Source organism: Amia ocellicauda, chromosome 3 (genome assembly GCF_036373705.1).
Source record: "Amia ocellicauda isolate fAmiCal2 chromosome 3, fAmiCal2.hap1, whole genome shotgun sequence".
In the NCBI taxonomy this organism is placed as follows: Eukaryota; Metazoa; Chordata; class Actinopteri; order Amiiformes; family Amiidae; genus Amia; species Amia ocellicauda.
Window position 1 is genome coordinate 47,738,564 of NC_089852.1, and position 23,467 is coordinate 47,762,030.

Below are 23,467 nucleotides of genomic sequence, written 5' to 3' on the forward strand. Positions count from 1 at the left end.
ATCTTTATAATTCAGATTCATACACAAACACACACATATATATATATACTGTCAATCATCCAAGAAACAAGCACAGCATACTGTCTGCCCTATTTCCAACAGAAGCTGTCAGAAGCCACCTTATCAGAAATATAGGAGACAAAAATCAAGTGATTAGAGGGATTTGTAGAGGGATTATGGACAATTTCAAATGTAATACTGTATTCATATTTTTACAGCAGTGTAAAACAATAGCAATAGTCTTACATGAATATTTCATACTGGCTTAAGGTGACAAGAATAAGGGACTGGACTTTTTGGAATGATAGTGAAAGCTTATGTAGTAGCTGAAGAAAAAAATCAGTCTGTCTGGTTTCAGAACCTAAGCATTTTTAAACATCCCCACTACTTCTGAATGGATACGAATAAAGTTAAATGGAAAAAAAATGTAACCGCAGAAGAGTTAAATGAGATTATAATTTGTATTGCTCATTAATATGCATATTAGGTGTCACTGCCTCACGTCATGACCAGGCAATTAAGTGAGTGACTGGTCAAAGGGTGGAGGTATCACAGAAGTCCCCAAGTGCGCTGTGCTATATGACCCACACACAGATGAGTTCCCAGTCTGAAATCATACAACACACTATAAATGATACCCAAGGACATTTTGTTAGAAGGATGCAAAACAGTAGCACTGATAAAATGGACCTTCACTCCAACTACAAGGCTAAGTGTTCCAGTGCTGAAGTGTAGGGTTTTGAGTTTGTTTAACCAGGAGGGTGCTGATTGAATCCCTTGCAGACACCAGTGTGTGTTACCCTGTTATGAGAAGCCTAAATGAGGCATTGTTTACCCCTGTAAATTTCTTTATACAAAGGGTCTGTTACATGACTGGTACCGATAAGCACGTCACCCAGACACTTATATTGTTCTTAGAACCTATCGAGGTGTTGGCCCATGCTTAGTAAGCCAGATTTTTGATAATTTCAATAATTTATATAACAAATAGGTAAATGCTTTTACGAACAAGGTTCTGCTTTATTTTACTGAAGCGAGAGACAATAGTGAATCACCCCCATCCCATTATGTGTATTACAAAAGCTGTCCTTTCATCTCCATCTAAATGGAAGTCTTGTGAGTCAGAACAGAACACTTACATTTTCTCAAACTGAACATTATTCATACTTAAAAGATGAAAAGAAAAATAATCACAATAAAAAAAAAGAATACACTGAAAAACAACTCCCCAAAAAAAGTTTTGTTTCATGTAAGCTTAACACCCTGGAGACAATAAACATCTCCTGCAATGGTTTTCCAACTCAGTGAACTTGTGTAGAGGCTTATGTAACGGTCTCCTCTCTTTCATGATTATTTTAACATTGGTTTGCCACATCTCTGGAAAAAATGCAACTTAAATTCATTATGCAAACGTTATTGGATGTCAAAACAAAAATATATATTTTCAAATTAGGTTCTTAACAGAACAGTACAGCAACCCTCACCTTATCTCTCAGAGCACTACAAAACAACCCTAATGTAAAAACCTTCATTGGTTTTCATTAGATGTACTTAGATTAAACAATTCTTTGAGTTTTATTAGAAGATATATTCAATGTTTTCCACTGAGAAACAAAGAGACAGAAAAAGTAATCTCTTACTGACATCAAAATATGTCCACAGTACACTAAGCAATCCAGCACTACATATTACAATACTGATGTTCAAGACCCTCAGAAGTGGAAAGCAAGGATTCGTGTTCAGAGCTGTGCTCCTATTTCGGGACCTTACTTAAAGAAAAAGCCTATTACTTTTCAGCCATGGATACAAAACATAAGTTCAGTCTTTGCCTCCCATGCTTTCACCTGCAGTCATCACCAGAGCTTCTCAAATCTAGGGCTCCGCAATCAATCATTTGTCTCTGCTACTTTATATACATGATTTTACTTCATCTTCAGAGTGAAATGTACAAATGGGAGAACTTATGCATTTCTAATTTGACCTTGGAGATATTACTTTCTTCTGCATATATAAAGCACAGCTTAGTTCCCTTACAATACCCCCCAACCACTTTCTACAAATCCTTAAAAAATGTACAATCAATTAACTAAGGGATGACTAATATTTATGGTGTGATTACTGACGTAAACAACCCTTTTGGCTAATGACTTTTGGCAGATGATGCACATAATTTGATGGTAAAACAATTACATAATTATGAGCTGTGTAGGATCATAATTGATATCATAACCGCATATTAATCTTACACCGAGGACAAAATCAACATATTATGCCTGTATTTCTCTGTAGTGTTTGATAGAAGTTCATTTTCTTACTTCGAAACAGTCAGTTTCAGTAATTCAATTGCATCAACTTAACTTTGCCTGCATTTTATTGACTTTGTGAGCAAAGCTAGTCACTTAGTATGCACATCTAGCACCGGTGTATGACGTAAGAGATATCAGAACCGCTTCTCGGAGAGATATGTTGCCACAGGACAAATTGTGCTTATTTGTGTTTTTTTCCCCACAGATGGGGGTCACAGTGTGTGCTAGGTATATTCAAATCTGATTACCATAGCACGGCAGTAGCTGTCAACAAAACAAACACAAAACCTACTGCATAAAACGGTACATCCTGTCTCACACATCTCACATTAAAATAGATGTTTCCATTATAAAGAAAATCCCATTATCGGAGAAGAGATGATTTTCTACATGTCGATTGTGAGTAGTTCATTAAGGGGATTATTAAAAAGGTTCTTCCTATGCACTTGGTGGAGTTAATGGGGCCTCACATTTTCCTGGAACATCTGCAAGCAAACATGATGTGCTTTCAGGTTGTAATGGCGTTTTTACAGGTCAAATAGTCTTCTCTGGGTTATCAGATGATGGGGAATGCAAATACACAAGTTGTTGTAGTAGCCCCCATCCTCACTAATTTCCCTACACTACTGGTGGATCTGAACAAGAAAATTCTTCATGTCAACACTGGGTGGAGACATTATTCAAAAACCAGCATAAACTACCTCAAAGACAACCGAGGGCATGCTAATAGCAGATCATGTTGAGCCCCACCCCTCCACAACACACAAAATAAAATACAAATAAAGAGAGAAAATAATAGTTTTGATTTTGTAGTAGGCCACAAGTAAAGAAAAACTAAAAATATTTGCTCAGACAAACATTTTATAAAGTTACATTTTCTGATCAGTCCCTGTTTTTCTTAAAATAGATTTTGAATCAACATCCCATGGTACAGCATGGCCTAGAATAAAGATCCAAAAAAATAAAAAAAACAACCAAACCAAAAACCTTGTAGGCAGGCGAGGTGACAGTGAAAAAGATGTACACAGTCTCAATTGTCCTTTGAAGCTCTCTACCTCTTGAGTTCATTTATAGAAAGAAAAACAAATTCACCTTTCTTTGTTAATGGGGATGAACCTATTAAGGTAGTTAATTTGCAAATTAAAGGCGATTTTGCAAATGAAAGCAAGGCTAGTTTAGTTACTGAATGTGAATAACACAGGCTTGGTCTTTTGCACTTTAAAAATGAAATACACTTTACTTGCATGTAGATACAGTGGCTCTCAAAAGTATTCACCGCCCTTGGGCTTTTCCACATTTCATTGTGTTACAACATGACAGCAGAATGGAGTTTTTGCCACTGATCAACACATAAAATGTCCATGATGTCAAATCTGCAAATTGCTCTAAATTAATTACAAATACAAAAATAGAAAAGAAAAGAAAGAAAATAATTGTAATCACCCCCTTCAGTCAATATTTGGTAGAAGCACCTTTGGCAGCAATAACAGCCATGAGTCTATGTGGATCAGTCTCTACCAGCTTTGCACATCTGGACAGCAATTTTTGCCCATTCTTCTTTGCAAAATTGCTAAATATTTCTGCACCATAAAGGCCACATTTAAGCACCCAGTCTATTGTTGCAGTATGCACAGCATCTCCCAGCTGAGCCATGGAAGACTAACTCCTTTAGAGTTGCCATAGGTCTCTTGGTGGTCTCCCTGACTAGTGCCCTTCTCACTCAGATGCTCAGTTTTTGAGGATGGCCTGATCTAGGCAGATTCACAGTTGTGCCATATTCTCTCCATTTCTTAATGGCCTTTACTATGCTCCGGGGGATATTCAAAGACTTGGAAACGTTCTTATATCCTACCCCTGATTAGTGCTTTTGAAGAACATTAATTCAGTTTTGATTTGAATGTTCCTTCTTAATTGTTGTTAGGAATTGTACTAACCAACTGTGGGAGCTCCCAGAGACAGGTGTAGTGAACTTGAAATCATGTGACACATGGACTCCATTCAACTAACATGACTTCTAAAGACAATTGGTTTCACCACAGCTTAATCAGGTGCGTCATAGCAAAGGTGGTGATTACTTATGTATTACATTTATTTTCCGTTTTGTATTTGTAATTAATTTGCAGATTATATTTTTCACATTGATATTATGGACATTTTCTGTGCTGATCAGTGGCAAAAACCCTGATTAAATCCATTTTGATTTCATGTTGTAACACAATGAAATGTCCAAGGGGGTGAATACTTTTGAGAGCCACTATATGTGTAGCACTGGGTTTCCTCCTGCAGTCACCTATTCATACTGTAATTCACCTGTAATTCTTCCTTGTTAACAGCTGAATGCTGCAGTGTAATGCATATGTCAGAAAAAAAATGAAGACGTTGCATTTAGTGTTATCTTTGCCCTCATAATACTAATAATAAAGTAATCCATGCTGGTTACAGTGATTCTGATGGAATATTATGCAAATTAAATCTAAAATATATATGGGTTTACAGTTACTATAGATTTTTGTGAGGCAGAGGCTTATTAAGCAAATTAAGGGAGTAACTGAAGTGTGCAAAACCATTAGACAGTCACAGTATAGGTCCTATCGGGAGGACCAGAGAGCAAAGTGCGCGTTCCCGTCACGTCTCTCCAGTGGGGAGGCTTCCAAAGCGGTTTCCATGGAGACCATACCTCCAGGCTCTTGCCCACTCTGCTAGTACTTCTCAGTTACTTCTTGAGCCATTAGTCCTTCAGCACGCCTCATTTATAATTCAATCGGCTGTGAGGAAGTAACTGTGGCTTACTGCACCAGCACTGAAAAACTGTGTCATGGCCTAGAAAGACAGCTTGTGAGGTTGAATTAAAAGTAGATGGGAAATAAACCTAATAAATCATCTTGCCATTCATGGGATTGCTAAGATACAAAGCCTCTGATGCGAGAAGCCGTATATAAATAAATTAATACATTATATTGAACACCCACTCTAATCTGAGCTGAAACCTAGAAGACCCCCCTCCCTCTGCATCCGGTGTGGACTGTTGTTTTCAGCGCTCTCAGCAGCAGTCACTATTTACTGGACTTACACACCAGGAGCATCACTCCAGTGTGGACGATTGAATTGATTGCTTTTTTGTTTTTTTTAAAGAAAACAAGACTGATGATTTATACAAAAGCCTTGTTTACCTATTTTGACATTTGAAAAACAATATAATCATTAGAAAATGGGGGATTTTGGTGTAAACTTGTAAAGGGAACCAATAATCCTCAATCAGGAGCCTTTTTCTTTCCTTTTTCTCCAGTCACAAATGGTGTAGACTTGTAAAGAATGGAAGATTTCTTGCCACCAGTTATTCATACAAAAACTGTCTAAAAAGGCATCCAAGTAAAGGGTGGCCACTTCAGAAGTTTACCATTCACTTCCGAAGCATTTACATGGTTCTCCTGCTGCCCCAGCACACAAGGCCCTCTCTCTGTGCCCATCTGGAGGAGAGATTTCTCTCCTCGCTGGAGACATCTGGACAGCTACCCTGTTTGACTGCCGACAGCTGCATCTAGGTCTGGTAGCTTGTGTTTACTGCAGATTGGTTTGAGGCTGGTAGCCATAATATTAAAAACATACATCCCACAAGGCTCAATCTGTTACATTACTACTATTTCAGACATTTGTACATTACACACTTATAACTTCTTATATATAAAAAGTGGGCTGTTTTCAATAGATTTGTAGATAGATAATACTTTGGCATTGCATTAAAATATTCTACCCTGCTTTTCATTAAAAGTGTGAAGACGACAGACTTCAAAATGTTTCAAGGTCCGTAGAGTGACAAGTTTAAAGAAACGGGCAACTTGACTTTTTTTGCTTCCATCAACCGATAACAAGACGACCTAGATTGCACTGAATGAGCTCAGCCTGTCCGTTCTACAGCTTTTTCCCTTTGTGTTTTTGAAAGCAAGCCATAATTGGATTTTCTGTCAGTTATGGAGAGGTTAAAATCAATGCCACAGGATGTGAAACAAGAGATATATATTATTATTATTATTACTATTATTTTTATTTCTTGGCAGACGCCCTTATCCAGGGCGACTTACAACATAAGTGCAAACAAAGTGCAGTGTCTTGAACTGAATGCGTGCCGCTATCGGGAGCCAGTGGAGGGAGTGGAGCAGTGGAGTAGCGTGTGAATCGTGGCAGCGAGACACCAGACGAGCCGCAGAGTTCTGGATGAGCTGGAGCGGCGGGTAGTAGATGCAGGCAGACCGGCCAGGAGGGAGTTGCAGTAGTGCAGGTGGGAGAGGACTAGTGACTGGACTTGTCCGGAGCGTAGGGTCCTCGTGAGATTCCTTATGAATAGCGGACTGTCACTCCGCAGGTTTTGAGGGAAAACTACTCAGTCTTTCATGTTGTTTTTCTTTTCGGAACAGGAGTTTTTGAAATGGACAGCTTGTTGACAGTTGAGCCCCACAGTGGAAATAGATGGAATAATTTAACTATTGTATTGTTAGTGAATTTGTTAGTTTCTTTACAGTGCAGGGCAGTTATAGACTGATGGCGTCAATGTATCTCCACAACTAGCAGAAAATCAACCCAAGAAGAAGGTCTTCTAAAATGCAACCCGATTCCTCTTTTAAAGTTTCCTCTCCTCAGGGACCTGCGTTTGCAGCATTTACACTCATTTACACACTTTCGTATTTGAAACTTATACATCTTGGATCCCGAATGCATTGAAATGATGGCGACGGAATTTGAAAGTGTTGTTTGTTTAATCTCCCCACAAAGCCCTGATGCAATCTCAGAGCCAGCTGCCACCAAATTCTTTTGAAAAGAAATCAAAATATGCTAATCTAACATGAAAGTGGAGTTTGTTTGTTTTTCAAGAGCAACTCTAGCTCATCTGTCATGCAAAGAGGGTTTTGAAAAAGCCTAATAAAATGGTAATTTACAAAACATATTTCCCAGCTTTAAAACCACAGACATCAAGCAGCAGGCATTATTGGCTCATCTATGACCTTTTGTTAACTGCCTTTCACACAGCTTGAGAATTTGTCACCATGTTGATGATTTTAACTTTTGATAGCCTTTCATTTACACATTATACAAAAGTAGGGGATAAATGAAATGGCTTAAACAGCTGTACAGTGGAAGTTGCATTTAGTTCCTATTGAATTGAAATATCAGAAATGGACTAATCAATCACATACAGTATATCAGGAACTACTCTCCTCAGAAATCATTACCAGCTTTGAAGCAGTCTATCACCTTATCCTAGACGATTATTGTAACATTTGATTTCTGATGTATAGATTTTTTTTCAAGCATTCCCATACAGCTGACAAGTATGCCGTGTCTTTAGGAAACCACTAAATTAATTATAAATCCCACGGTTCCCATTGGTTTCGTTGCCACTATGTTGTATAAAACATATGCAAGCTACATCCATAGACTGCCCCCGCAGATTCGATTTCATATCAATCAAACTGGAAATGCTTTGTTAATGTGTCAATATTTCTGTGGATGTAAAAATATAACACCTAGTTTATTACATTACACTTTCTCATTCCAGAGCAATTCAATCATATCTTGTATAATTCCATTGGGTTTAGTTCAGACTGTGTGAATGCTGCTCCGTCTGAGCCATCTAGTGGCAAGCCAAGTTTGTGTTAAGTTTTTAAATTGAAACGAGGCTCGGATTTGTGTGTGAAGAACTCCATCTAGCGCTCAGATCGGTGAGGATCCGTTTAGTGATGATATTTAATTCCTTGAATGACAAGGCATAAATCCACATGTAGAATCACTGGTGTATCGCATATGGTAGAAGCCATCTATATCTACATGAACAACTTCAGTCTCCTGATCATCTTTCTAAAATACATTTTAAAAAGTAACTAATGTCTCAAAATATTGAGAGCATGATTTTCCAAAGATGTAAAGGATTTACAAATGAGCAAGAGCAGTACATTTGTGTATTAAAGTTAAAAGTACCATACATCTTATGTACTCACAGAAATAGTTGCAACCCCCCACAATATACGATATTAATATGAAAAACTTAATAATAAACAATCGTTTTGAAACCGCTCATGTTGCTTTTTAAATTAATTAATTTATTTTCCCCTAGTTTGGAAATTTAGGGCCTTAATCTAACATTAACAAGGGAACTGTGTTGCACTGCTCACAGCTCATAAACACCCCCACTTTACCACAGAAACAAACAAATGTAAAATTAAAATATGATACCAGTGGCGGGGCACAGTGGCTAACACACAATCAGCACAGCTTGCAAGTTTTTGTGTTTCCTTATGTTCCACTGAGGACAAACTGGCCACTTCTTCATTAATTAATTATGTGGAAAATCCAGACATTACTACATTAAAGTACTCAATTAAGCTATTAAATATAACAATGTCCTGAGGCCCAGGCCCCATAACCTGTTTATTGCAAGATGGCAGCTTCCTCTTTGGAGGTTTAGGCTTTCAATATTGTTCCCTTCCTATAAAAACAATGTCAATAAAATAATAAATAAGCACTTTTCAGAAGTAGTTTAATTAACAATGCAACGGGCAATTTATATTGCCTCACTCGATTTGTGAATAAATAAATAAAAATCCTCTTTTCTGCTTCATTTCTCCTCTTCGCCACAAGATGGCAATGTCTATGAGAAATATGTCGAGGGGTGGAACCAGAATACTGCAGTCAAGATTCATATACATTTCCTTTCACTACAACACCTCAGCTGTGGTTATACGGTTTCATTGACCACTACTGGCCGATTTCACAGACCCTGATTAACACTAAGCTATGACTACCGTAACTAAAATAATATTGAGTATTCCATAAGTTATAATTTAGGTCAGTAAAACTAGCCCTATGTGTTTTATTATACCTCAGTGCACTGTAACCTTTGATTATAACCTCACTTCTCTAATTAAAAAAGTTTTGAGTGTGTATATTGTAGCAGTGTGAGAGGCAAGGCTGGGGTCAGGGCGGGTCTTTCAGGGGAGGAGACTACAAAACCTCTCCTCCAAGACTCCAAACCCCAGAAGCCAGCAGGGCTCCTGATGGCCATAGCCCTGCCAACCACTTCCTCTATAAAAGGATGCAGGAAACAGACCAGGGTGTGCATTCTTGGCTGGGGTAGTAAGGTGCACAGGAGGGCGAGAAGACGACAGAGAGAAGAGAGCGAGAGAGTGGAAGAGCAGGAGAAAGAAGGGTGAAGTTTACAGTTGACTGATTCACTGGCTTACAACCCTTTTTCTGAACCTGGACCATTCTCCCTCTTGAACCCCGGACTGTCTGACGACCTCCCACCGGTAACGAACTTGGATTACGGACTAAAAACCTGCCTTACCCCTGTTGTACTTCTGTCTGCCCTGTGTTCGGCTCTGCTTACCTGGGCATTTACTGTTATTATTGTTAGTAGTGTTTTGTTTGTAGTTGGGGACTGTTTATGTTAGTGCTCAAACTGAGCTGGGTTTTGGTTTTGTTAGTTTTGACACAGTGCCTGCCATTGAGGGGAGCAATAAAACAACAGTGAGCCTGTTTTGTACCCTCTGCCTGCCTCCCTACTGTGTGTTTCAAGACCAGACCCCACCTACATACAGCCCTTTTTGTGACAGGCCCCCCCAACCTGCTACAATCTTTTTTGATGTTCTATAAATCACACTACCTTCTTACAAAATTCTAGCTCTTTTGCTTTTAACTTTCCAGATATATTTCCCAGGGTTTCACGCAGCGCTATTCAGAGAAATGGCAAAAAACAACTTTAAAACAACTTTAAAACATGAGCGCACATGCTCCCCCCCCGCTCTCGTTCACTACTCCCCCACTCTTGTCCTCTATGACTATACCTATGTTGAGGCAGTTGCTTGGATCAACAATGATAAACCTATTTAGACAATTTTCAGGCTTTTCGATTCCACTCATTAATCTGATCCTTCCTCACGCAGGACCACAGGAAGGGCAGATTGGAGCGGTGTTGTAGCTGCTCACTTCTCTCCAATGATCGTATTAAGCTCAAGTCAAGTACAAATCAGGTTTTGTCATCTCAGTGCAGGTCACTGTGAATTCAATTAAGGATCAAGGTCTGCTTGTAATGGGGTGTTGTGACGGGCTGTTGGCAGAGAGGAATGCTGTCAACACTGCCACTCTCCTATTGGTGAGGAGTAGTATATTTGTTTCAACACCAGTCGCATGGCTAAGGCCATTCGAACAATAAATCTGAACACATCACATAACATTGAAGAAAAAACAATAGAAGGTTAGCTCATGAAACACAATGGCCGCCCTCCTACATAATTAATGCACCATCAGGAAGGGAGGCTGAGACCAATCTTGCATTAAGGCAATCTAACTATGAATAATGCAGTCGGAGCGTGGCTTCTAAGGGACAGCACACAGAGGTATGTGTCGTTAACTGAAACCACAGAATTTGCCAAAAATGGAAATCCTTTAATTAAAGGGATGTTGCTTGCACAGCCCCAGATGACCTAACACTACACAGAAACATCCATTAAATGTAATTCACAATGTGACTGCTGGGATGGGACGCATCTAGGCAATATTTCCCTGAGGCTTTTATATATGAAAGAATCCAGGTAGCTATTGATTTCTAGATAGTTACTCTGTTTTGGAAAATTGCAAGGCCATTCTACTTTTACATCTATCACAGAAACAGATGGAAAGGCATTACTCAGTGAAGACCAGGAGCCAGAACTGTGATTTTCTTCATTTGTGTTGTTGACTCAACAAATGTGCTTCTTTGAATGTTTCTACAGATCAAATAAAATATAAAAATAATGATAAATGAAAATAAATTATATTAAAATGTACTCAATATTGACTAGAAGCAGAATTCAGAGAATCTTCTACACTGAATGGTATGTTGATTTTGCATTAACTGAAGTCTTGGCCGGCTTCAATTGGTGCATAACACAGATGGTCTTTTGCTGACTTGGGCTGGGAATTGACATATAAACAAAGCCAAGCCAATAAGACCAAGTTAATGGCAAAAAAGTTAAGGGGAGAACAATTATGTACATAACTATTCAATGTCTTCTGAAATAAGCAAGAACCGATACAAATTGAAAATAACAGCCTTTTCAACCGTCTAGTTTTAACAAGGAATTCTGGACTTATTTTAATTTGTTTTTAAGTGTGCTTGTTATCAAGATGCAGAAGGGTCAAATCACAGGCAAAGAAATAAATAAATAGGAGACTGCCATTCGAGGGGGCTCAGCTTGAATAATCCTACTTCATATAATATTACCATGATTGTTATTTTTCATTTTAAACAGAAGATGTATTTTACTGCTTTTACTCCACAACGAGAGCTGATGTTACAATAAAATTCAATTAAGTTGAAAACGGGCCTGCTAGGTAAACTTTAAAGTACAATGGGAGAAGTTAAACTGTAGAGAAAGAACTGCTTTGATTTAATTTGCTGTCTATTGAGCTGCCAACAATGAACACTTACATGTTCCATGCTTCTAAAATTGAATTTCAAATGTTTTTTCCCCTTTTCTGTTGAGATATTAATAGTAAATTGGCATAAGTGAAAGGATAATATAGACAAAGCAAAGTAACCTGTTCATTGCTAGAGCTATGATAAAGCTGCACTCGATTCAGAGCTGCCTCCAGAAAGCACTAGCAGATAAAGTTAGCAGTAGAAGTTAAGTTTAAGGTAAGTTTCGAAACTGGTGATGTAAGAATGTCATACTGGCTGACACCACTGCTCAGAACACAAAGGAGATGCGAGAACACAAAATGTCTTAATTTCAGGATGAGCAAATTCCCACAGGGAACTGCAGTCAGGCAGAGAAAACCGACGAGTGGAGCAGAAAAAGAACACGTATATCATTTTCTAAATATAAAAAGAAAAATTGGATGAAATCTGGCTGCTTTGAGTTATTTAATCAAGAGCTCTGGGTGGGGATGTGGGGGATGCCATTAGACAAATGTTATATAACTGTCTCAATACTGGCTGATACATCAGAGCTATTACGAATGAAATCTCCATCAAATCTCCCGCCTCCCCTCACCTCTTCTCCACAAAGCATGCAATACAGTAGGATGGCACTCTCTCTCTATATTCCATTATATAGTTGTTATTCTGTGCACTAAGATTAAAAGCATGTCTGCATACTTGCGAGCTTTGACTTTGTAGCAAGCATCAGAGTGAAAGAATCAGATCAATTTAATAATGCATGCTGGAGACTTAATTGCCAATGGACGCAGTGGATGTATTGTTCGAAGCAGCCTCTTAAAAGGATTAAACGTCATTGTTTTGCTTTCATACACAGTCTCTTGTTGTATATTACCAAAAGCACTGGGAAGCACTACCAGTAATGGATTGTACCAAAGTTAATTTGCTCTCTAGATGTCCACCATTAGATATTGTGATATTGTGGACCAATACTGTACTTCTGGCACAGACAAAAAGCTGGGAGAGTAACGCAAAGGATTATGGTCTCTATCCAACAGAACATCTCTGGGGTGGCGAGTCAAGATGTGACCGTGGGAGGCACAATATTTCTCCAGCAGTCATTAGGGCCAAGGCTGGGCTTACACACTATTAAATGGAAACCAATGAAGATGAAGTGACAAAGTTACAGATTTGGGCGTTACAGTGACACCTATGAATAGGGGCAACTTCATATTTTTCACAAGTGTGTGGCCAAGGACGGAAGAATCTTTTCGCAACAGGTTAACAATTTAGCTATGCATTGCTTGCTCTTGGGGACTCCAAATGACAGAACTGCAGGATTTCAAGACTCTTCTGTGCACATCCAAGTGCAGCCCTGGCAGACAGGCTTTATTTCCTCAGGGGAATGGCCTGACTGCACATAGTCAATAACACTTTTTTTAATGCCCCACAATATAATGCTTTCAGCTTCAGTCTCTGGTGACTATATAACAGCATGCCACTGAGCCCTAAATTTGGTCAACCAGAAACTTCAGAGAAACAGCACATTGCAATTCCTCCTCTGCAGCAATGAAATTAAATGTCTAACTGTTGTGTTAAAACATACTTTGTGAATCAAGTTGTTTGACTAAGTATACCTTAAATAATTAACCAGTTTTGTCACCTATGTTTTTAAAAGTACTAAACCTTGACAGTACTGGGCCCTAAAATGGCTGTAGTATATTTGATACGCAGGGCATTACAGGGTTTTAAGGATAAGGTCAGTGGAAAGCTGTCATGGTTTACACTTTGGAACAGATGCATAATTCACATTTTTTCAGCTATATTACATGTCTATTTGTATCTGTATGTATATATTGCTGTATTTTCAAATTCTACCCCTACAGTAAACATACAATAATATGTAAGTAGAACAGTATGCAGAAATACATTTCAAAATAATTAAATGTTTAATAAAGAATAAGATTAATTGTAATTAACTCAAGAGTGAAATGCAGACGTTACTGTATACCCAAATTCTGAAATTTATTATCATAATGTTCCATTGTAGTTGACCAATGACACGTTTCCTAAACATATACTGCCATTCCACTGCCATGAAGTGATGTCGGATCTGAGGCTAATAAAACTGTGACATTCAATTACAATTATTATTTTTGTCATTTAGCTGATGCTCTTATCCAGGGCGACTTACATTTGTCCCCATTTATACAGCTGGACTTGTTACTGGAGTGAAACACTTTGCTCAAGGGTACAACAGCACTGCCCCACCCAGGATTTGAACCCACAACCTTCCAGTCATGAGAAGTATGTGGTATTGATCTGCCACCAAAGGCCAGATTGGGAAACTCAATACACACCATTAGGAGTTTTATATGAAGTTTTTAGTATTAATCTCAAATCAGAATCACAGCGATGGATTAGTCAAAACCCAAATGACCTTGATAACTTTTCTGTATATAAAAAATAAAAATACCATACCATAAAAAAAATAAAAATAAAAATACCATCAGCACTTATTTTCAAATTGGAAATCATAAACAGTCCGAAATACTTAAAGCTAAAGGACACCAAGTGTGCCAGATAAACATTGTGCCTAAACAAGTGAATCCACAATGTTGGAAAAGAGACACCATTCAATTTTCTTGTCCACCAGAAGGATGGGAATGTCATTCAATGTGATAAGCGGTCCTGACGAGCTGCAGCACAAATCCGACTATCAATCTACTTTTACAGCAGTGACCATCTGTCACATGATTTCAGGGGACACAAAGCATTTTCATAAAGAACTACAGAGATTTAAAATAGGCTCTCATCTCTGTAGGCCAATCCAATTTAATTCAATCTTGGCTCACCATGATTAAGCAATCCCTTGACATCTACACACATACATTTTTGTCTCAAAGAAACGTAACTAAAAAACAAACAAAAAAAGAGTTGTCCAAAAACAGTTTGAGGAATATAACTTGCTCTTCATCATATTGAAACATCTTGCACAAACCTCTTCTCTCTCACTGTCTGGAGACTATTTGCTCTTCACAATGTTGTTAACGAGTCCTTGGGTTCTTAAATTACATCTTCTTATCCCTAGACCTTTGCAGCATGAGGTTAAGTGCATTAAATCCCAGATTTGTTCTTATAGTGGCCTCACATTCTGTCCTCAGTTGCATTGTGGAGATCCTTTGTATTTCGATATCGTACAAACCACAGATTTAAAATTTTAGTAGATCAAACATTCTTAATATTAAGTATTTCCTTATAAAATTGGGGAATAGTACACAATTTGTGCTGACTTACAGTGTAGCAGTCTGCTCAACTTTAAATGAAGAACTCTCAGTGACTTGTGAAAGAAAGCTCTTACCAAATGTTACGCTCCACACTCCGATGGTAGAGTGGAAGGGAACATAACCACCCCCACACACACACACTCTGGGGTAGGAAGGACAAATGTAATGGCGAGGGTACTAACAAATGTACCAGAAGACAGAACAGGTTTTATTTCCTTTTGAATATGCAAGGAACTACTTATTAACCAAGGTAATGAAAATTAATACAAAAGTTACATATGTGGAACATAGGACAGGGTTACACAATATAACAATAGGCAGGGTTTACAAATAACAATATACAGATAAGGTAAACAAAGGGCTGGTGGTTAACTGAAAGGGTAGGAGAAGGGCCTTGCGAATGGTCCATCAAATCAACAAAGGAACAAAAAGGCCCTGACTTCCCTACACCTCTATCCCTACCTATAACAATACTAAGCCCTCAATCAAACCTACCTGCTAAAGAAAAATTGTGACATCCACTCACTCCTAACCTAGTGTATATAACAAACAACAGCTACGTGATGCAGAGACAAGAGAGCAGGAACGTAACAAAGTAAAGCAAAATTAAATAACTAAATTGTCAGGGTCTGTTTTTTAGCAAAAATACTCGACTTGGAAGTCCGAACTATAAAACAAACACAAACGAGAATTAAAACATAAACCGGCTGAAATCTGGATAGCAGTTTTGTCCTAAATCTTTTTTTCCTCTAGGTGTTGGCAGGTTCTCTTGCAGTCGACCACTGGATATTTACATAGGAAATAGTGCAGGAGAAGGTTACCATGGAGTCAAGACAGTATCTCAAATGTTAAAGACGGCAAAAATCCCTATCCTTTTCTTCTGCTATGTAGTAATAAGATTTGTATGGTATCTTCCAACTGGAATTGCAAATCACCAGTATCTTCCAGGTGAGAACCTCAAGGAGAAAAGCATCAACATTCAATTCCTTGAAATGTGTTCAGGTGTGATAAGAAACAGGCAATAGTGCTTCCCATATTTTATAGATATAGGTGACATTATTTTATATGAAAAGATTATAAAGGTATAAATGATAAAGATGGTAAAGGTATATAAACATCTGATTCTTTAATATTTAAAGCTAGTGATATTTAATCATAAGAAAAATACTTGTTAATAGTCACATGATCTGTCTACAGTAAATGCATCAATATAATTTTATTTAAAACCTAACCTAAAATCAAATACCTTCAGTATTCCTGAACTATCACATGCAATTCAATTGTAATACTGTATGCTACATCACTGTAAATTGGGTATAAGAGCAACCCATTCATTCAGGGTCATGCAGGGTAAGAGTGCTACTTTCCAGAAGTTTTACTGCACACAGAGAGATGTACAGCAGCTGGGCCCGGCAAGCCTGCAGGGATCAGTCTTATTGATTATCTCAGTTCCTGTTCAGTGACACTGCAGCGCAGCATCAGTCAGAGCTCCTAATGACCTGAAAGTGCCAGGCACAGATCGATCCGCTTGGGATTGCTTGCTTAAATTGTACAGTAGGATCAGGCGTTTCGAAGGTAAGGATTCCACCCGGTGAGACGTTCTAATTGCAGCTGCAGGGCATTACTGTAGAGCTGTCCGTGGTGCTGAACTGTTTGTCCTTATATGGAATCCATTGCAGCAGCAAAGACTACCATCATTATTGAGAGTATGGTAAACTGCTTCTTTAACCTTAAAATATACAGAGTTCTTACCACTCATACATGGATAAGGTGGCTATAAATGTTCTAAATGCCTCATCATATTTGATCAAGACAGACGTATACATTATATATATATATATATATATATATATATATATATATATATATATATATATATATATATATATATATTATATATATTGCTGCAAAATATTTTTCAGCCTTTTTAGATCTTTCTGATCCACTCAGGCAATTACATCATGCACTTAGCATATCATATCAGGTTACCACAGTAAAGGAAGGCCAGCATGTGTCTGGACCAGGATAAGAAATCATATGAAGCTGTACTATAGGGCAAGATGTGCATTTAATGGAAGATATACATTTTTAATCACAGGGGATACAGCGATTTTAAACATTTCAGTATATCTCCATTTACCTCGCTTAAAAATGGATCCATAGGTTAACACTTTATAAAAAAATATATAAATTGAATGTAATTGGTTTTAATTGTTTTTTAAAAACAATGTATTTATTAATCTTTCACCAGTTTCAGTCTAATTGTATGCATACAGTGTGGCTATGGTCTATCGAAAACAATTTGTATGTAGGACTTTTAAGCAGGAAGCTCCACACCTGTCAGCATGCATTAGAAAGGGCATCCTATACATCTCATTCACTATACACACAGATGTCATTTCAGTTGGGAGTAAGGGGTGATCACAGAAATTGCTTTGGAACTGTGTGGCTTCAGGTAATAGTCTTACTGGCAAAGTCTGAAACAAAATAGGCATCCTGTTTTATTTGATTAAGCAAATGCAGGCTTCCGTGTGCAAAATAATGTTTTGACAGGAAAAACCAAGACCATAATGGGAGTTAGTTAGATGTACTTTAGGTTTCATAACAGTAAACAATCCAGACTTTGAGCATGACGTTATTAGTTAATGGACTTTGCAGTACTCTCTGCACAGGGAGACGGCATTTTGGATTTTATCTTTTTTGTTTTGTTTTGCACATTATAAACCACCACCACCACATCCTCCCATTTCTTCAATTTTTTTGCCCCCCTCTGTCTCTAAGGAGGCAGATTGTGAGGAAAGGAAAGTCTACAGTCAGCATGGTTGCTCACACAGGCAGATTCTCCCATATACTGAGGATTAGAAGCAAAAACTAAATCTGGTAACCTATAAACATTTACTCATAAATATTTACTTCCAAACTGCCTGCCTCCTTTGTTGGCCTTAACAGACAGAAGTCAGGTGCTTGGTAGGTCCTCCTTTGGATAGTTAATATAAGGATAATGAGAAGCCAGAGCATTCTTTTTTAACAAGAATCATACAAAAGACTTATTCAGGAAAAATGTAACTTGAATCGATGAGGTATATGATTCCAAAAACGCTTTAAAATGAAGTCACGGGACCATATTTGTTTTAAAGGTGAAAACTCAATACTAAAATTTCAAAGCTTATGCAGTATTTCTACTAAGCTGGTAATGATTTCAACTGAATAGTATTAATTATATGCATTATGGAAAATATAAATTCTTCATCATTAATGTTGAAGGCAATTTGAACAAAAATGATCTAACCCATCTTTGGTAGTGTTCACACAGTCTTTTAGTACTTTTCCTCATTACCGCCATGATGAGGTAATAAGACATATGTTTACTAAACAAAGACAATTCAGAATAAGGCCAGTCTTTTAAGAGGTTAACTTGATCATCCTTTTTTGATTTTGAACTATTTTTCTTTTTTCAACAGAGTGCAGTAACCCGACGATGGTAGTAAATGTTTAATGAATACAGCCCAAAACACACGTGCATACCTAATAAATTCAGACAGTTTAAACCATAGTGTCACCACCCCCGAGATGACATTTGCTTATAATTCAAGCATGAACCCACTTTACTACGAACTATAAAGAATCAGTCTGATGCTATAGGATTGTTCACAGGGCTTGAGAGACCTTCAACAGGATCATTGCTCCTTATGTTTAAAATAAAACAGGCTATTGATTTCCATAATAGCTTCATTGACTTTGTACGGGCAGGTTTAAGCTAAAAGGTACATTTTGTGGAAAAAGAGGACATCTAGCCTATTTCTTTCATGAGAAGCACAGATCCAAGACCTGAAATAATCAGGTTTAGCAACTGGAGGCCAAGTGTTAAAGCCAATAAAAGGTCAGTAAATACCATATGCTTACATGAATAATCCAAAGCAGCAACTGACACTTTGACACATGCCATAGGCAGAAGTGTGTTGTAAAAGTTAGTTCCTTCTTCCGAGACCAAAAAGTACCAGTGGCTCATTTCACACTCTCCACAATTCAATCGCTCTTCCAGAGTCCTTCAGCCACTACTTCTCGAATTCATTAAAGCTAGCTTAGACATTATATAATGCTCGAATGATAACAAGAAGACACTGAGTGAAACGGAGAGAAAAAAAAAGCCACATTCAGAACACTTACATAAATACTCTCTGTAGTGTGAAGCATTCTTGGGGTGTAAATATGCTTAGTTTCTTCTGCAACTATAATTAAATATCATGTAGCAGCTGCTGAATATTAAACATGCATTTTCCCCATATCATACTTAGCTGCATATAATGAGTCCTAGAGAGATTAGGCCCAGGCCCTCAGGATTTCAGTATGCACATACTACCCCTTAAAGTTAAAGAGCCAGTCCCGGTGGATCTGTGCATTGCTGCTTTGACCTATATTGCTTAGATGCCTCCTCAGCTCTAATGGGGAGCTCTAATGGAATTTCATGGTGAGGACTTGGAATACAGACCCCAGTAGGTCACTCCAAGGGTGGGGGGTTATTGGTTTAGATGGCAGCTGCAATGAGGCCTCTGCTCTGAGTCTTACACTTAAAGAATATGGTTTGCTATTTGAAACTGTTAGTGCTTGACATATTCATCAGCCCATCTAGAATCCATTCAGAGTCCAAGCTGAAGAGATGTCCATAAAGAGGCTAGTTTACAAATACCCACAGAAAAGAGGCATTTGGGTATTCGTCCATTCTCCAAACCAAACACACTGATCCGTTACTCCCAGATGAACATAGTCTGATCCTCCGGCTGTTTGCCAAAGGAAGTCCATAGTGTATTTTGTTTGCACAGTGAAACCAAGTCCCAGTCATTTCACGGAGACATGTCTAACTTATGTAAGGTGCACAGTTACACAATTGTTCAAAATATAGAATATAGAAATAGAAACTGGCACGGATTCAGACATAAAAGATGAAAACTACTGCACAGTACACACTTAAAAGCGAAATGCCTATGCAGATTGGGTATATTTGAAATGGAGCAAGTTAGAACTTCAAAATGGTGGGCTATAGATGTTGTGCATTTCTGTTAAGTCAGTATTAAAGCATAAACATTGATAGGATCCACCCAAACATTGCCTTGGGACATCCTCCATTGAATTATCATGACAGATCTATTTGTTTCAGTGTCTGTTCAATGGTCTTTTTATGTGTCCATCAACTGTGATTTGGGGCACACAAGTGTCAAACTTTTATTTTTGTTTCCCCTTAAGAGACTGATATCATTGATAAATATTTAACAGGCATCATTTTATTTAAAGTCACTCAAACTCCTTAAGAGCTTGAATCCATTACAACTGCTCTTTCACATTATAGAGTCTGTGCTTTTCACTCTGCTGTTGTTGGTCTGATTAACTGATTAACTGATAGGAAAGTATACATTTACAGGGTTCAACTTAACACCATTATGTGAACAATGTGCAAATACAGGTCTTACAGTGTGTGATTTGCACAGCATGAGATTTTCAACAATGTAGTGTCAGCAAATCACAGATAGCACAGATAATTCCGCACTTTACTTTCTCAAAGATGTATTGCTCAGTTCAACTTTAGCATGCCGAGAGCAAGAAAAAAGTTCATATTAATTTTTTCAGCTGTTTCCACTTTGGCTGTCAGGCTTTGCAATGCAAAACTGCCTCTCAGATTTACAGAAAGCCCAAAGACATCTTAACCAGGGCTTTTAATGTCATTCCGCAGTCCGCAATTTACCTCACTCTTGACCTAAAGCGGTTCCTTTCATTCCGCAGAGTAAAGGCCTTCAGACATTGCCGAATGAAAGGCACCGCTTTAGGTCGAGAGTGAGGTAAATTGCGGCTCATTGAGACAAATTACCATCTTAATCTCTTGCACCACGCAACTGTATTTTTTACAGTGGTTTCGTATGGGTTTTAAACTTGCCTTCACTAAGTTTTACTACACTGGACAATGGGAATACCATCATAAACAATGGTAAATACACCTATGGTAAGTTTACTATGGTAGGTCATGGTATTCAAGGTAGTGCGAGATAAAGCACAGGGAAGACATGTTAAAACTAAAGGAAGCAACTGTAAAACTACAGTACAGCCAGAGTGAAACCTTTTTAAAAGTGCAAACATCCGATGGTTACAATTTCCAGACTGAAATCGCATAAGGGTTGTGCACACCAGATGTGTTTAAATTACACTTAAGGACAAAGGGGAAAAAAAAGCAACTGCAAATTGTATGAAAGGCTAATTGATGTGGAAAAGCAGGTGTCTGTACAGAGGGGCATTTCCACAGGCTGCTGGAAAAGATACCAACAGCTGCTAGTGTCGCCTTGTACCAGTGTGGGTGCCCATGAGTGACAGGTAATGTCTGCACAGATGGGTTGGTCTTATGAGCAGCTGGGCTGCCGAGACTTCAATGCACAATGAGAAAAGTAATGTCACTTCCAGGCTTGTTCCATCACGTTGTTGCCATGAGCAGCTAAAGGTTCGATACAAATCAAAAAGGCAAAGAGGTCAGCCCTCATCACAAAACTCCCTACAAAGAAAGCAGAGATAAGGAGCAACTGCTTCTGTAGTGCATCACATTCAATCACTGGTGCAAACCCATGGGCTTTGCAAATGGCCTCTCTCAGCAAACACCTAAACATACATTTCCTCTCAAGAGACTGTACAGGCTTTAATCTTGAAGAAAATAAATAGGCTTTACAGATAGGATCAAATTCCGAGAAAAGAACAATTCTTCATAGTCAGTTGCTGGTCAGACATTTGATATTCAGGATTCTACTGTGTGTCTTCATCGTTAATTATCAATTATCATAAGCCAGGTAATTCCTTAAAGCAACAAAGGAACCAGCATAGGCAGAAGATTTGACTTCGTTAGTATTTAGTGACACATGTAGAATTATACTAATGGGTTTTATATTATTGGTTATTTCTAATTAACTGGCAAAAACAATGTTAATAAAAATATGTTCACATAATCCTGACTCTTAATGGGAAAATAAATAAAATCAGTTTGATTTAGCACATTTACCTTGACCTATGTAATAAGTGAAATAGTCTTCTTTCAGTATAATATGCTTTCATACAATGCTACAGGTCATAAGAAAAACTATGTATAGTATTTTATGGGAGGGATGTTTCTGTTCCACATTAGAAGGAATCAAACAAAAGGAAGCCATTTGGTTTGGTTGAGGGTATCCAATATCCTATCCAGCCATTTATTGTAGATACCCAAAACAACAAAGCTTAAGAACATGAAGGATATTAATTACCCATTCAATAAAATCTTATCACGGATACATGTGCTGTTTAAAAATTGCATTAAAAACCTATTGCAGTCACTGAAATTTCCAGAATATTGACACCAGTTTTGCAGAAATCGCGCTCGTGCTCATCTCAATGCATGGATTCACTGGAGCTAATGCAGGCTGCTTTTTCTTCTAAATGTCAAGTGGATTTGTTTGAAAATAGGCTTTACTCTGAAGAAACGGATAATGTAATGCCAACAGCAATTAGTAGCCCTGTGTTCAACTGCAGCTCATTAAGAGAGTTTGTTTTACTGTGCCGGATTCATTATAGGCCGTGCTCTCCCCGGATCGCCGAGACTGCCTGATTGGGGAAGAAAGAGGGTCGTCGTCAATCTTGATTGAACTGCTGGATGACAGCCTTGGAATAAAACAGCAGCTGCTTCAGATTATACGTAAGCGCAAAAACATACAATTTAAACTAATTATGATATAAACTATATTCATTCTAAGTAGTGGGTCAAGTCTCTCTCTGCTGTGAAATGGACTGAACTAGCAAGCCATGGCAGGTGTGCTTGTCCAAACCGTGTACTAGGCAATCCCACACATAGATCAGAGCTGACACGATATGAGACGCACCCCTCGCGTAGCTCATCCATGAGATTGAATGAGGCTTCACACTTCCCACACTCCACTGTGGGAGAACATTGTGACTGGGAGAACAGATGGAACAAAGACCAGGCCAGTAAACAGTAATAATGGACCAGATATTCAGAACAGTTAAATGTGAAGTGAGGACGCGCTGGGCTAAAACATAGCCTAGGAGATCAATGGCTGCACAGTCTATGATCTGTATACCGGCAAATCAAATGACTAACGATTCGGTTTGTGGAGTGGCTGCCCACGACCACATGCAAAGGAGTGAACACAGAAAAAACCTATGGTAGCTATAGAATGGGTGGGATTCTTGCTTAAGGGTCTCTCTGTACTCTGCCTGCTTCCCAAGACTAAGATAGGTATAAACATTTTGATATACGCTGTAGTGCCCAGATTATCAGTGTGGGGTTGACAGTGTAATGCAGTTGGGCATGTTTTTCCATGAAAAATGGGCACACAACCTCCATGTAGAGTTTAATTATTACAGTGTAAACTATATAATGACATTTTAAGGTGACCCCCGGGGCTGTTTATTTATTTATTTACTAAGGCTCATCGGTTTCC

At 38.2% G+C, this 23,467-nt stretch overlaps 1 protein-coding gene across 2 annotated transcripts in view; it reads right to left on the minus strand.

The window, feature by feature from the left end:
* dclk1a (doublecortin-like kinase 1a) overlaps positions 1 to 23,467 on the minus strand; it is a 98,576-nt gene that overhangs the window by 56,017 nt on the left and 19,092 nt on the right. The gene's annotated exons all lie outside the window — the stretch shown is intronic.